General features: G+C 59.1%; 1 long non-coding RNA gene across 1 annotated transcript; it reads right to left on the minus strand.

Moving 5' to 3' along the window:
• Positions 1-4,910: 4,910 nt before the first annotated feature.
• On the minus strand, positions 4,911-7,097 carry LOC125624517 (uncharacterized). The gene is made up of 3 exons (XR_012665437.1): positions 6,950-7,097; positions 6,348-6,509; positions 4,911-5,691 (listed from the first exon to the last, which is right to left on the minus strand). It is a non-coding gene; the product is annotated as an uncharacterized LOC125624517 (long non-coding RNA).
• Between the last annotated feature and the right edge of the window lie 5,007 nt (positions 7,098-12,104).

Consider the following 12,104-nt stretch of genomic DNA (forward strand, 5'->3'; position numbering starts at 1 on the left):
GGAATTGGCCCATCAGAGGCTGCACTGATCGATCAGATGCAGGAGGGCAACTCCCAGGTCAAAAGCTGAAGCCCCAGCAGGTGGGCGGCCCGGCCCAGGCAGCGAAGGAGGGCTAGAGCCCAGCATGCAGCTTGCTAGGGGGATGGGGAAGGTTGGATTCCAGAGCCGCAGTCCCCAAGAGCCAGCCAGCACACCCAGCCCTGGGCTCCAGCAACACCTGGGCTTGAACCGCTACCCACAGATGAGACTGGCCTGCTGCAGCCCAGCCTGTGGGTGGGAAATGAGGGGGGAGGTGTCTCTGCTGCGATGGAAACCATGGGGTGTCTGCAGAGCCAGCCCACAACTCATGAGAGGTGTGTGTACAGCACCAAGTGCAAGATCCTTGTCTTTGAGGCGCTTGCAGGGGCCTAGTGGATCACAGGTTGAGGGGAGAGCTGGCATCTAGCCCTGCTTCGCCACAGACTTTGGGCAAGTCGTGTCTCCTCCCCATGCCTCAGTTTTCCCACCTGTAATATGGGGATAAGGCTACTGATCATAAGAGCGAGCTAGTACCTCTCTCTCAGCATTACATGTGTCTTCCTGCTAAACCGCCCTGGGGATGGAAGAGAGAGAGGGGTAGAGCACCACCCTGGGCATGGAGTCCTGCTTCCAGGAAGACTGAGGGGGAATGGGTAGCATCTGCCTATGTAACTCCGAGGGACCAAGGGTCTTTTAGCTTTCCTTATTCCTGGGAGGTGATGCTAACGGTGAAGCAGGGGGTGGGGTGGATGGAGCCAGGAAACAGCCCTGCCTTTGCTTTCTGGGTACCAGGCCTTCCCACCTCTAAATACTCAGCCTGCGCCCAGACAGCAGCCGCTGTGTGTTAGGTCAGCACAGATTGGAGCAGCCAAGACCCTGCAAACCCCGTGCTCTCACATATGGGAACTCTTCAGCTGTTTTTTCCCCCTTGATCTGAAATAAAAGGCCAGCTGGCCCAGAAGCGGAGCGGGGAGTGACACAGAAACAGGCCAGCCATGGCCAATGCTCCTGGTTTAATGGCAAGCCTCCTGTTATACAAAGAATAAGAACCACCCCCCCACTTATCTTTTCAACATCTGCTGGGGTCAGGTTTTGCCATTCGTGCATTTTTTGAGGGGCCTGACTCCTGAAAATTTGGGCTGGAGTCACCTTTTAGAGGGTGGGGAAGAGGGGCCATAGGCCAAGGTACATTGAGGACAAGGAAGATGAAGAGCAGAGGTTGCAGCATCTGACTGTCCAGGGAAAACTGCACCAGGCTAGAATTAGACAACACACGCCCAGGTGGTGAAAAAGCCAGGATTGCCATTTCAAATTGCATGGAGAGGACCCTGTTCATTGACCAACCCCTCATGGGGGCTGCTATTTCACTTTTCTGCAGCTAAGAACCGTGCGTTTCTCTAGCAACCCCTCTACCAAAGGCAGCACTTCCCATACACAGCAGCAGAAAAATGCAGCCATCTCTGGGGTGGAGCAGTCACCCACCAGCACGGAGGGCTCAGCCCAACAGGGCAGAAATCTTTGGAAGGAGAAGGACATAGGTCATAAGGGCTGAAGCCCACGCAGGAGTGTGCTGTGAAGGCCTGATCCTGTTCCTGTTGGCACCAAAGGGAGTTTTGCTTTAAGGTCTCAGTGCAAAGAATCCCCTGCCTCCCGCCCTGTATCTCGCAGTCTAGGGAGCAGGCTGGAGCAGCTCACCAGTCCCCCCAGAGCTAGTTTTAAAATTTTCCCCTCTGAACAGGCTCCCAGGGCTACAGGGAGGTGCCTGGGCTGACCCCCATGGACAGGAGGCCCCCTGGGAATGGCCACACACTCCTGCTGCCTGCCCTCCCTCCAGCCAACCCCTCTGGGGCCGGGGTGACAAAACCTGCCAGTGCTCAGACAGCTGGTGTGCGGAGAGCACTGCCTGCTGGCTCATTCTCGCCTTGTGCTCCTCACTCCCTCTGTAGCCACCGCTGGGCGCTCGGGCTGTCCCCTCCTGCGGCAGGGACGTCCTTTGTGCTGTGGGTTCATACAGCGCCTAGCACAACGAGGGCTTGGCCATGGCTGCAGCTGAGAGACCACTGCAGTGCAAGTTAATAGACACTGACCACGGGGGCCAAGCCCTCCAGTCATTACCCCCCTCCCTGGGGAGGTACGTACCCCTAAAACGACGCCGGTCGCGGCCCATCCCACATTGCAGTCTGGGACCTCAGCAGCCAGGCCTGGGAAGCAGCCCCGAGGGAGCTGGGCCTGGCCCAGTGACTCAGTTTCCTTCTGAGTGGCTCAGGCCCTGCCCAGAGGCTGCTGTGGGGTGACAGGACAGGCACAGAGCCAGCCTTAGGCCAGGTAGCCAGACTCAGAGGCAGAGCTCTACTGCCCCCTGGTGTCTGGAACTAGGGTCCAGTGCTTGGCAGCCCCTGACCCACAAAAAGGGGGGATGCTGGGTGGAGGGAGACCAAGGATCTGCCAACTCTCCCCTCCCCACCAAAAAACGCAAACTCACAGGAAGCAGCATGCACTGAATGGAGAGTGCGTTTCCCCCACACACATTCCCGAGCCTGCTGGGCACAGACCGGCGACTCAGACAGGGATCTCTGCCCCACACAGAGTGGGCACGTCCCAGGGGCAGGGCTCATTGCCAGAGCTTTGCTTGCCACTGTCAACTGACAGGACGCATGAGGCAATCCCTCTTACAGGTGTAGGGCACAGAGGGGGCGAAGGTCAAGGGCACATCTCACAAATTGGAACCCAGTGCTAGCATCAAATTGTTCAGCCTTTGAAAAACCTTCTACTCAGCCCTCCTCCAGATTGCCTGTTGAGAAAACACGCCCCTGATGGATTTCCTGCCCCCAGATCTCAGGCCCCTAGTTCTTTATAACCAATTATTGATTGTATTCGGGTGATGCCCTGGGGCCACACCCGAGATCGGGGCCCCATTGTGCTAGGCACTCTACATCCAGAGTGTGAGATGCCCTGGCTTAAGAGTCCCTGCTCCAAGGAGCTTGCAGTCTAACCACACGGAGATTTTCACTTCCAGCTGAGGGAAAGTGAGGCCCAGAGCGACTAAGTGACTTGCCCAAGGGCTCCAAGAGGCTTGTCAGAGTCCGGACATGACCCCATCTCCAGTCCCAGCCTAGCCCCTCTAACCTCAAGACAAAGGCACTTCCTCTAAGCCAAGGCATTCGGGGAGGCAGGAACGAGGAAGGGGGAAGACAAGCTCAGACCCTAGGTTCTGGAAGCTCAGCTTAGTCCTTACCTGGAGGAGCAGATAATGTGCGGCTAGAGAAAGCCTCAGTCACTTGCCAGCCCCTGGGGAAGGCCAGGGGGGAGTTGTTGGAATGGTTAAGCCTCCACCTGCCAGAATCTCGTTTTTCATGCAGATGCCATTGCTGGTCCCAGCAGGGGGAGAGATTCAGCAGCCACAGCCCAGCCCATGGCCAAAGCTTGGCCCTTGGTGCCTTGTTTTAAATCAAGTTTGCTGGAAACGCCGTGGCTTGGCGGCCTGCAGGCTAAGGGGGGGATCTCTTCCCCCCACCCCCAAAGGATGCTGCTGTAGACACAAGGGCAGGCCGGGTCCTTAAAACAAGGTCAATATTTATTTCAAAACAAGACACTTTGACAAGCGTGAGCCCCTCAGACACTGTGCGTGGCTAGGGCCCAGCTGCGGCCTGGGGGTGGCTCAGCGAAAGGAGCAGATCCGGCCCTCCTCCCCCAGCTTCTCTGCACTGAGCCCAGACACAGGGCTCGCCCCCTACCAGCTGGGCCCTGGGCCCTCTCCCCTATGCCAGGGTAAGACACAGCAGGGACTAAGCCCCTGGCCTCCCTACCGATCTCAGGAGAGCTGCCCCACACACAAAGCACAGCTGGACTCTGTGGGGTTGAGACCTCAACCCCTCCAATGGAGGCTGGGCAGCAGGTACCAAGGTCTGGATAGAGACCCCTCCCCAGCTAACACGCCCCAACCAAGCATCTTCTCTTCCGTCAGTGGTGCCCGGATCAGCCCCTCCCTGTAGCCGTGATTTGTGGGGATTTGCAGGGGGACAGATGTTGGCCACACCTGGTTGTAGCACCCCAGCTTCCTGCAGTCTTCCATCCCCAGCCACCAGTCCTTCCCCCTCCATCGCTGAGCAGTGGCCCCCTGCAGCTCCCCAGCCAGGCATTTCCTGCCCAGCTGGGCCAACGAACATTCCCCAGGATCTGCTAATTGCCCAGCTGGTGTGGGGAAGCAGACAGACACCTCTTGCTTCCCGGCCCTGCGGGGGCTGAGGGTCACTGACGCCCAGCAGAGCTGGGGGGAGATCAGCTCGGAAAGCCAGCCCCCACTAAGGCCAGCAGTTCCCAGGCCGAGCAGGAGACAGACAGGGGGCTCGTACCCTCAGCTGCTCCTCCCAGGAGGAACGAGGCCCCCAGAGCCCCATTTAGAACCACAGCTAATGAAAATCCCCCATCAACCACCCCAGAGTGTGAACAGCTGGACCCACGCGCCAGGTCTTGGTGCTTCTGGAGTGGGCCTGCTCCAGAGGCCCCCTGCCCTGGGTCAATCCAGACCGGGAAGACGGGGTTATTGCCAAAAGCACCAACCCACGCCATGGCCCCATACAGACCAAGACCCAAGACACTGCTTGGTCCAGCCAGCACGGCCTCTGTGGGAATCACCCCCCAAACTTCCAACTGAGCCTGGGTCGGGGGAACCTACAAGCTCCGTTTGCAAAAATAAACCAATGGGAAAGAGGACGTTCAGAGACCAAAGCTCAAATATCCTGCCAGGCAGCTATAGCAAATGAGAGACCAGCTCCCCCCGAGCGCCCTCCGCAGGATCATGTCCTCCGCAATAGGCACATGTAGGGGACACCCCTCCCCCCCCCCAAGAGGCAGTGGGCAGCATCCTCCCCTTTGCTGGGAGATCTGGGGAGCTTTTGGCTTCTCAAGGGCTGTTCCAGTCAGATCAAAGACCCCATGTAACGCAAGAACTGGAGATTTCCTGGAGAAGCCAGGAACTCGCTTGACAGACACAAGTGCTTAGAACCCAGAGGACTTGCTCCCATCTAGTGCTTCCCACTGGCTCCCCCGCAGGTCGAGGGCCGGAGCCAGGCTTCTGGCTCAGACCCCAGAAGTTTTCCAAAGGATTTCTTGGCAAAGGGTCTCGCCCCCCAGAACACTACTGGCCGGATGCAAGTCAAGGCTCGGTGCTACTTGGGCAGCGAGCTGGGAATCTCTACCCTCCTCACTGGGGCCTGTCGGGGGACCCCATTTGGGCAGATCCCCCAGAAACACACCAGCACTCAGAGATCGGCTCCCAACCGCAGCTTCTAAGAGCGTATGGCTTTCAGAGAGAGCAGCTTGCCACACCATGCACTGCCCTTCCCAGCCCCACCGCTGAGTCCAGCGCAGCCTGCTGCATTCACCCCGCACAAGGTCCCCAAGCGGAGCTCCCAGGCCTGCGAAGAACAGCTGGGCCTGGACAGGGCTCCAAACAGGCGAGGGGCTGCAGACCCCCTTGTGCAGCAGGCGGGAGGTCATCCTCTGGGGGAGCAGCCAGGGACAGGAAAAGGAAAGGCCAAGCATGGAGTCCGGCTGGCGTGGGCCCCAGTGAGTCAGAGACCAGCGCAGGCATCTCTCAGGGCTTTGATCACACCTGCAGGCCGAGGGGACACCTGGCTGGTTATCAGTGAGATCCACTCCTGCCTCTGGGCCCTAGGAGAGGTCAGACAGAAGAGGGATCACATGCCAAGCCCCCATAATCCACACCCCTGGGGGGGCTGCATCTTTCCAAAAGGGGAACTCCGAAAGCTGCATAGCTATCCCTCAGTTTGAGGCTTAGGTCCCAGCGTGAGCCGGGGCGTGTTCATGGAGGGGCTGGGCATTCCTAATGTCTCCCTCCCTAGCGCCATCCTCCTCTTCCTCCCCTGTGGGCCACTCAGACCCCACCATGCCTCCCCCAGCCACATCCCACCAGTTCACGGCCCCCAAGAGCTCATGGGAGGGGGCTGGGAGCAGGACATTTGTGGGGAGGGGTCCTCATTTCCAGAGCCCCTTTGGTGTGTCAGAGCTGGATGCACTGGCCTGCAAGCTCATGCACCTGCCCCTCAAGGCCTCTGCCAAGGTCCCCCAGGTGGCACTCAAAGAAACCAGGCTACAAAGCTCCCTGGATGTTGAGCTGCTAGCAACTTACAGCTTGGCAGATCTCCTTCAAAACCCCCTTCCTGCCAATGGTGCCAGCTTGGCAGGCCCAATGCTCCCCCGGCAGCCAGCATGGCTTTGGGTCTGCAGCAGCCCCACACGGCCACCAGCCAGCCAAGGAACCCACCTCCCACCCCACCAGCCTCCCCGAGCGGGAGCCCCACACTCACTCGCTGGCTGCTTTGAGGATGAACTCGGTGCTGGCCCCACGGTGGTTGCGGGAGAGGCACAGGAGGAAGGTTGGGTCAGGGAGCCCCAGCGGCTTGGCTCTGAGGAACTCTGCTCTCACATGGCAGGTCTGGGCATAATCCTTGACGGAAAACCTGCCATCGCTGCGGGGAAAGTACGAGGGGCAGCGTTCGTGGGGTGGAGCCGGGCGATGGAGCCCCACCCCGAACGCCCAGCTCCTGGCTTCCTGGCAATGTTCACTGCAACAGGCCATTAGATCCTGTACCCACAGACGGGGCATCCCCACCTGGGACCTCCAGCTTTCCCTCCTCGACAGAGAGATGGGCACTGCCACCGATGGACCCCACCCCACCGCCTGCTCCTTCTTCCAGGGCTGGAGACAATGCAACCCCCGATGGCTCGCCCTGCCAGCTGGATCCACCAGGACACTGGAGGGGAACTGCAGGCGGGCAGTGGGCACGGGAATAGCAGATTGATGCACCCCTACCCCCACCCCCACCCCCGGGAGGTTTCGATGCCTCTGGCCAGAGCAGCAGGGCCCCCAGGGTGCTGAGGGTAGAGCACGGGCGCCACCCAGACTTACTCCCTCCGGCGGGACAAGAGCAGCAGGTCGCTGAGGAGGTGCAGGTGGATGGGCTTGGTGCTCAGGCGGGGTTTGTACCCCACGCCCACCTCCTGGATGAGGACCTGGGAGAACTCCCCTGCCCTGACCAGCCAGCGGCCCCGGCTGATGAGTGGGATGGACTGGGCGGGGAAGAGAGAAAGACACGGATCACTTTGCGCAGAGACCATCACTGCGCTGCCCCAAGGGGCAGGATCAGTCCCGGCCTGAGCCATGCACCAGCGCCCCCTACTGGATCCCTGCAGGACACTGCCTGGAACACACCCAGGTCCAGGCTGGGAGGCTGGAGGTCCCACAGGGCACTCAGCTACTTAGAGGTAGATCATGGCACTGTGCAGTTCACCAGATCACATGCATCACTCTAGCCTCTACATGTCCCGCCCCACCCACCCCTGCATCCCCCCCAAGTCCCATGATGGCATCCCACCCTTCTAGCCCCCCATGTCCCAACCCAGCCCCTCCAGCGTCCCATCCCTCTAGCTCCCCCATACCTCACCTCAGCCCCCCATCTGTCTAGCCCTCCCACCACATGCCACCCCAACCCTCCCCTGTGGGGCTGGATCACCAAGAGCCGCCCCAGTGCAGAGCCAGGCCTCACCTTTGTCTTTACAAACTCGACTTGCTTCTCCAGCAGCACCAGCTCCTCCGTCTGCTTCATCCGTCGCACGTTCTCGTTGCACTCTGACACGATCTGAGGAAGGACACGGGAAACTGCAGGCCCAGCGCGGGGGAGCTGGGCGCTCTGGCGAGGGCTCCCCCCACCCCCTGCCTCCCTTGGTCCCACAGGAGGGGGCAGAGACCAGGGAATCCAGGACACTTGGTGCACCCCAGGGGACAGGAAGGAAGCTTTTCCAGCCGTTGGACACTGCTGGTCTGGGGGATTATGGGACATTTCTCAGCTCCCGCCGAAGATTGAAGAGTCAGGTGCACACGGCACCTCCCGGTCCATGCGAGTGCCCGGGCTTTGCCCCGGGTGAGAATCAGGGCTGAGCTCTCACTCGCCCTGGGGTGCCACCAGCCAGGTTTGGGATAGGCTGCGCATTAGGTCCCTGGGTGCCAGGGACAGAGGCTCAGACGTCCCACCCTGCAGAGACCTCCTGGGATGCTGGCACCCCATAGCCCTTTGCACCAGTGATGTTCTGCCTGCGAGGAGACCTCGGCTAGAACATCTGAAGTGGGGACGGAGGGTTCTTTTCACCACAGCGTTTCTGCGGGTTCTAGGTAGGAAATCCAACTCCTGCCTCCCCGGTTACTCCTGGGGAAGACGCCAGGGAGAACCGGCGCGAGTCGGAGGACAAGGAAATGAAGGCTGATTCATTCAGGCGGGAAGGGATTTTTGTTTTTAAAACCTGGGCTGTTTGTTAACATGATTAACTCCAAGACCAGAGAAACAGTTGGCAGAAAAGCACTTGTTAAAGATTCAACCTGTGCCCGCAGTGAATAGAGGAGGAAGCTCTAGTTCCCTCCCACCCCCTCGCTGGAGACCTCGGGGGAAGTCAGGGAAGAGAAGATGGGCTATTACCACACTAGCAAACAAGCAGGAAAAACCCCTATTTAAAAACACCTTCCAGGCGTTCCCAGCCGCATAAAATGGCCAAAGCCTGTTTTATCCCCCCCTTGCAGTCACCTTTTGGGCTCCCCAGAGCCTGGGAACGCGAGACCCTGGACGTTCTGCATTTTGGCCTCCCTTGGGGAAGGAAACCAGGCTGGAGCCCTAAAACCCCACAAGCACAATCACTCCCCAGGAGGAGCGGAGGCCCCGAGTAATGTCCCAGGAAGGCCGCACGGCACGCTGGCCAGACAGCTCAGCAAGCTCAGGTCTGACCAGGGACGGGGGAGAGGCCGAGAGAGAGACCCCCAATGCCAGGGGTTTTCAAAGCACAAAAGGCAGCCGGTCACTGAGTGACCGGAGCTGCCCTGCGCGCAGAGGCCAGCAGGACACGGCCCATGCAGGAAGCAGTGGGGGGGCTGAGTCCGCCCCGGGCAGAGTGAGCGGAGACCAGCGCGGGCTGGGATGAGCAGAGAACCAGGAACAGACAGACCAGAACCTTCTCCAACCACTTCCCCCAGCTCCGCCAGGGAGCCGAGGACCAAGCCCCCGAACCCCAGAGCATAGCCCATCTCCACATGCTGCCTCGCAGGGCCGCTGGGGAGTGAACGGCGGGTCAAGGCAGGCAGCGTGAGGGCTGCTACCACGCGGGGACCTGCACAGCCAGCCTGCGGCTGCCTCCCACAAGCACCCAATGGTGCCCTTACCTCTCCCACTGCCGCCAGGGCCGCGCTGGTGGAACTGGCCAGCTCGGAGTCTGCCGGAGCCAGCTTCAGGATGTTCTGTGGGGCAGAGGGGAGAGCAGGAGGATCTGTCAGGGGAGAGGGTCTCCATCCTGCCCCATCATCTCCCTACAGATCCTTCCCCCTCCCTCCCGCTCCCATCCCACCTGCCTCCCAACCCCTTCCCCCATCTGCCTACAGACCCTACCCCATCTCCCTACAGACCCTACCCCCTCCCTCCTACCCCCCCATCATCTCCCTACAGACCTTTTCCCCCTCCTTCCCAGCCCCCATACCCAGACAGAGCCTTCCCCTCTCCCCGCCCGTCCCTATCCCTCTCTTCTTGCACAAAGCCACCTCAGTCACCCCAGTGTTTTGCTTTGGCTGCAGCTCAGCGGACGCTGGCCGGGGCAGCCTGTGCCCCTCTGAGGCAGGATCCCTGGGAGGCCAGCCCCAGCCAACCCCCTCCCCCCACCCCAAGTGAGATCCCAGAGACGGATTCTTGCTCCAGCCTCTCACCTCCAGCAGGATCTTCAGGCGGGTGATCCTCTGGAAGGGCAGCACCAGGAAGGATTTCAGGGGCTGCCGCTGGCACACCGGCTGCTCCTCCAGCTTCCTCAGGACCTGCCGGAAGCGCCAGTTCTCCCGTCTGCAGCGTGCAGGAGAAAGGGGGCAGGTGAGGGGCCCCGAGGCCAGAACCACCCCTACAGAGTGGCCCTGAATTCTCTCGCTCACCGGGCTACAGGCGCCAGGGCAAACCCTGCCCAGAGACCCTGGCTGGACGAGCCCAGCTGTGTCTGCACTAAAGCCAGAGGTTGAGTGTGGGCAAGGCCTGATGCTGGGGTTCCCAGAGCAATGGGGTGTGGGAGGGCATGTGTGGGGCTATTTCTCTGGGGCATGGGGTGGGAGGGTGGAAGGATATCCTCCGCCAAGCTGGGAAGGTACAAAACTGAAATGCAGACCCGTATCAATTCCTGCCCCAGCTCACCTCTCCTGCCTGAGGCCAGGAGGGACCTGACCTACTGCTCCCCATGAACCCCTTGTGCACCCCCTAGGCCAGAAGCCAGCAAGCTGCTAGCCATTCCAGCCCCAAAGAGAACATGTGTGTGTGTGTGTGTGGGGGGGTGTTCCTCCCTTCCCAAATAGGTGAGCAAGCAGGGGAATGGGGTCAGCCGCCCTCAGGCATCAAAACAATGTGTTAACTCTGGAACTTAATGACAACCACGTAGCATAACAATTGGTGACCATTTTCAGCAGAGGCCCCTCTCCACGATGGAGAAGTCGGAGAGGACAGAGACCTAGTGAGTTATGGAATCCTCCCCAAGGGACATTACTGGGGTGTCCCCTACAGTCCACTCCCCTGGGCGGTGCCCAGTCTAGTTCCAAACAGCCCAAGCATCCTCTGGAGGACGCCCTGCAGACTCTCAGCTCTCACTGGCATGAAAGTTTCACTAGCATGAAGCCTCAGTGTCCCCATTGAGAGAGGAGCCATCTAGGAAGGGGCAGATGGGCTGCTCCAAGGGGCACAGACAGTGGGGAGGAGCAATTGGGGCACAAGCAGCCCCCGGTTATTCCTCCCTCCAGGACACCCCCTGAGCCGCTGCGGCTCCTCACATCAGCTGCTGCATGAGCTGTTCCTGGTACATCTGGTTGGTGACGTAGGGAATGTAGACCCTGTGGAAGGCGGGGCAGTGCTTCAGGACCACGGTCCCCAGCCCTGCCAGGAAGACGTCCTTGTCCATGTGCTCCTTGAGATCCAGGAGAAACCTGCGGAGATCAGGAGATCAGGTAAGCAGCACGATACGGACCCTGGACTTCAGGAAAGCAGACTTCGACTCCCTCAGGGAACGGATGGCCAGGATCCCCTGGGGGACTAACTTGAAGGGGAAAGGAGTCCAGGAGAGCTGGCTGTATTTCAAGGAATCCCTGTTGAGGTTACAGGGACAAACCATCCCGATGAGTCGAAAGAATAGTAAATATGGCAGGCGACCAGCTTGGCTTAATGGTGAAATCTTAGCGGATCTTAAACATAAAAAAGAAGCTTACAAGAAGTGGAAGGTTGGACATATGACCAGGGAAGAGTATAAAAATATTGCTAGGGCATGTAGGAATGTTATCAGGAGGGCCAAATCGCACCTGGAGCTGCAGCTAGCCAGAGATGTCAAGAGTAACAAGAAGGGTTTCTTCAGGTATGTTGGCAACAAGAAGAAAGCCAAGGAATGTGTGGGCCCCTTACTGAATGAGGGAGGCAAACTAGTGACAGAGGATGTGGAAAAAGCTAATGTACTCAATGCTTTTGCCGCCTCTGTTTTCACTAACAAGGTCAGCTCCCAGACTGCTACGCTGGGCATCACAAAATGGGGAAGAGATGGCCAGCCCTCTGTGGAGATAGAGGTGGTTAGGGACTTTTTAGAAAAGCTGGACGTGCACAAGTCCATGGGGCCGGACGAGTTGCATCCGAGAGTGTTGAAGGAACTGGCGGCTGTGATTGCAGAGCCATTGGCCATTATCTTTGAAAACTCGTGGCGAACTGGGGAAGTCCCGGATGACTGGAAAAAGGCTAATGTAGTGCCAATCTTTAAAAAAGGGAAGAAGGAGGATCCTGGGAACTACAGGCCAGTCAGCCTCACTTCAGTCCCTGGAAAAATCATGGAGCAGGTCCTCAAAGAATCAATCCTGAAGCACTTGCATGAGAGGAAAGTGATCAGGAACAGCCAGCATGGATTCACCAAGGGAAGGTCATGCCTGACTAATCTAATCGCCTTCTATGATGAGATTACTGGTTCTGTGGATGAAGGGAAAGCAGTGGATGTATTGTTTCTTGACTTTAGCAAAGCTTTTGACA

Source organism: Caretta caretta, chromosome 18 (assembly GCF_965140235.1).
Source record: "Caretta caretta isolate rCarCar2 chromosome 18, rCarCar1.hap1, whole genome shotgun sequence".
Lineage (NCBI taxonomy): Eukaryota > Metazoa > Chordata > Testudines > Cheloniidae > Caretta > Caretta caretta.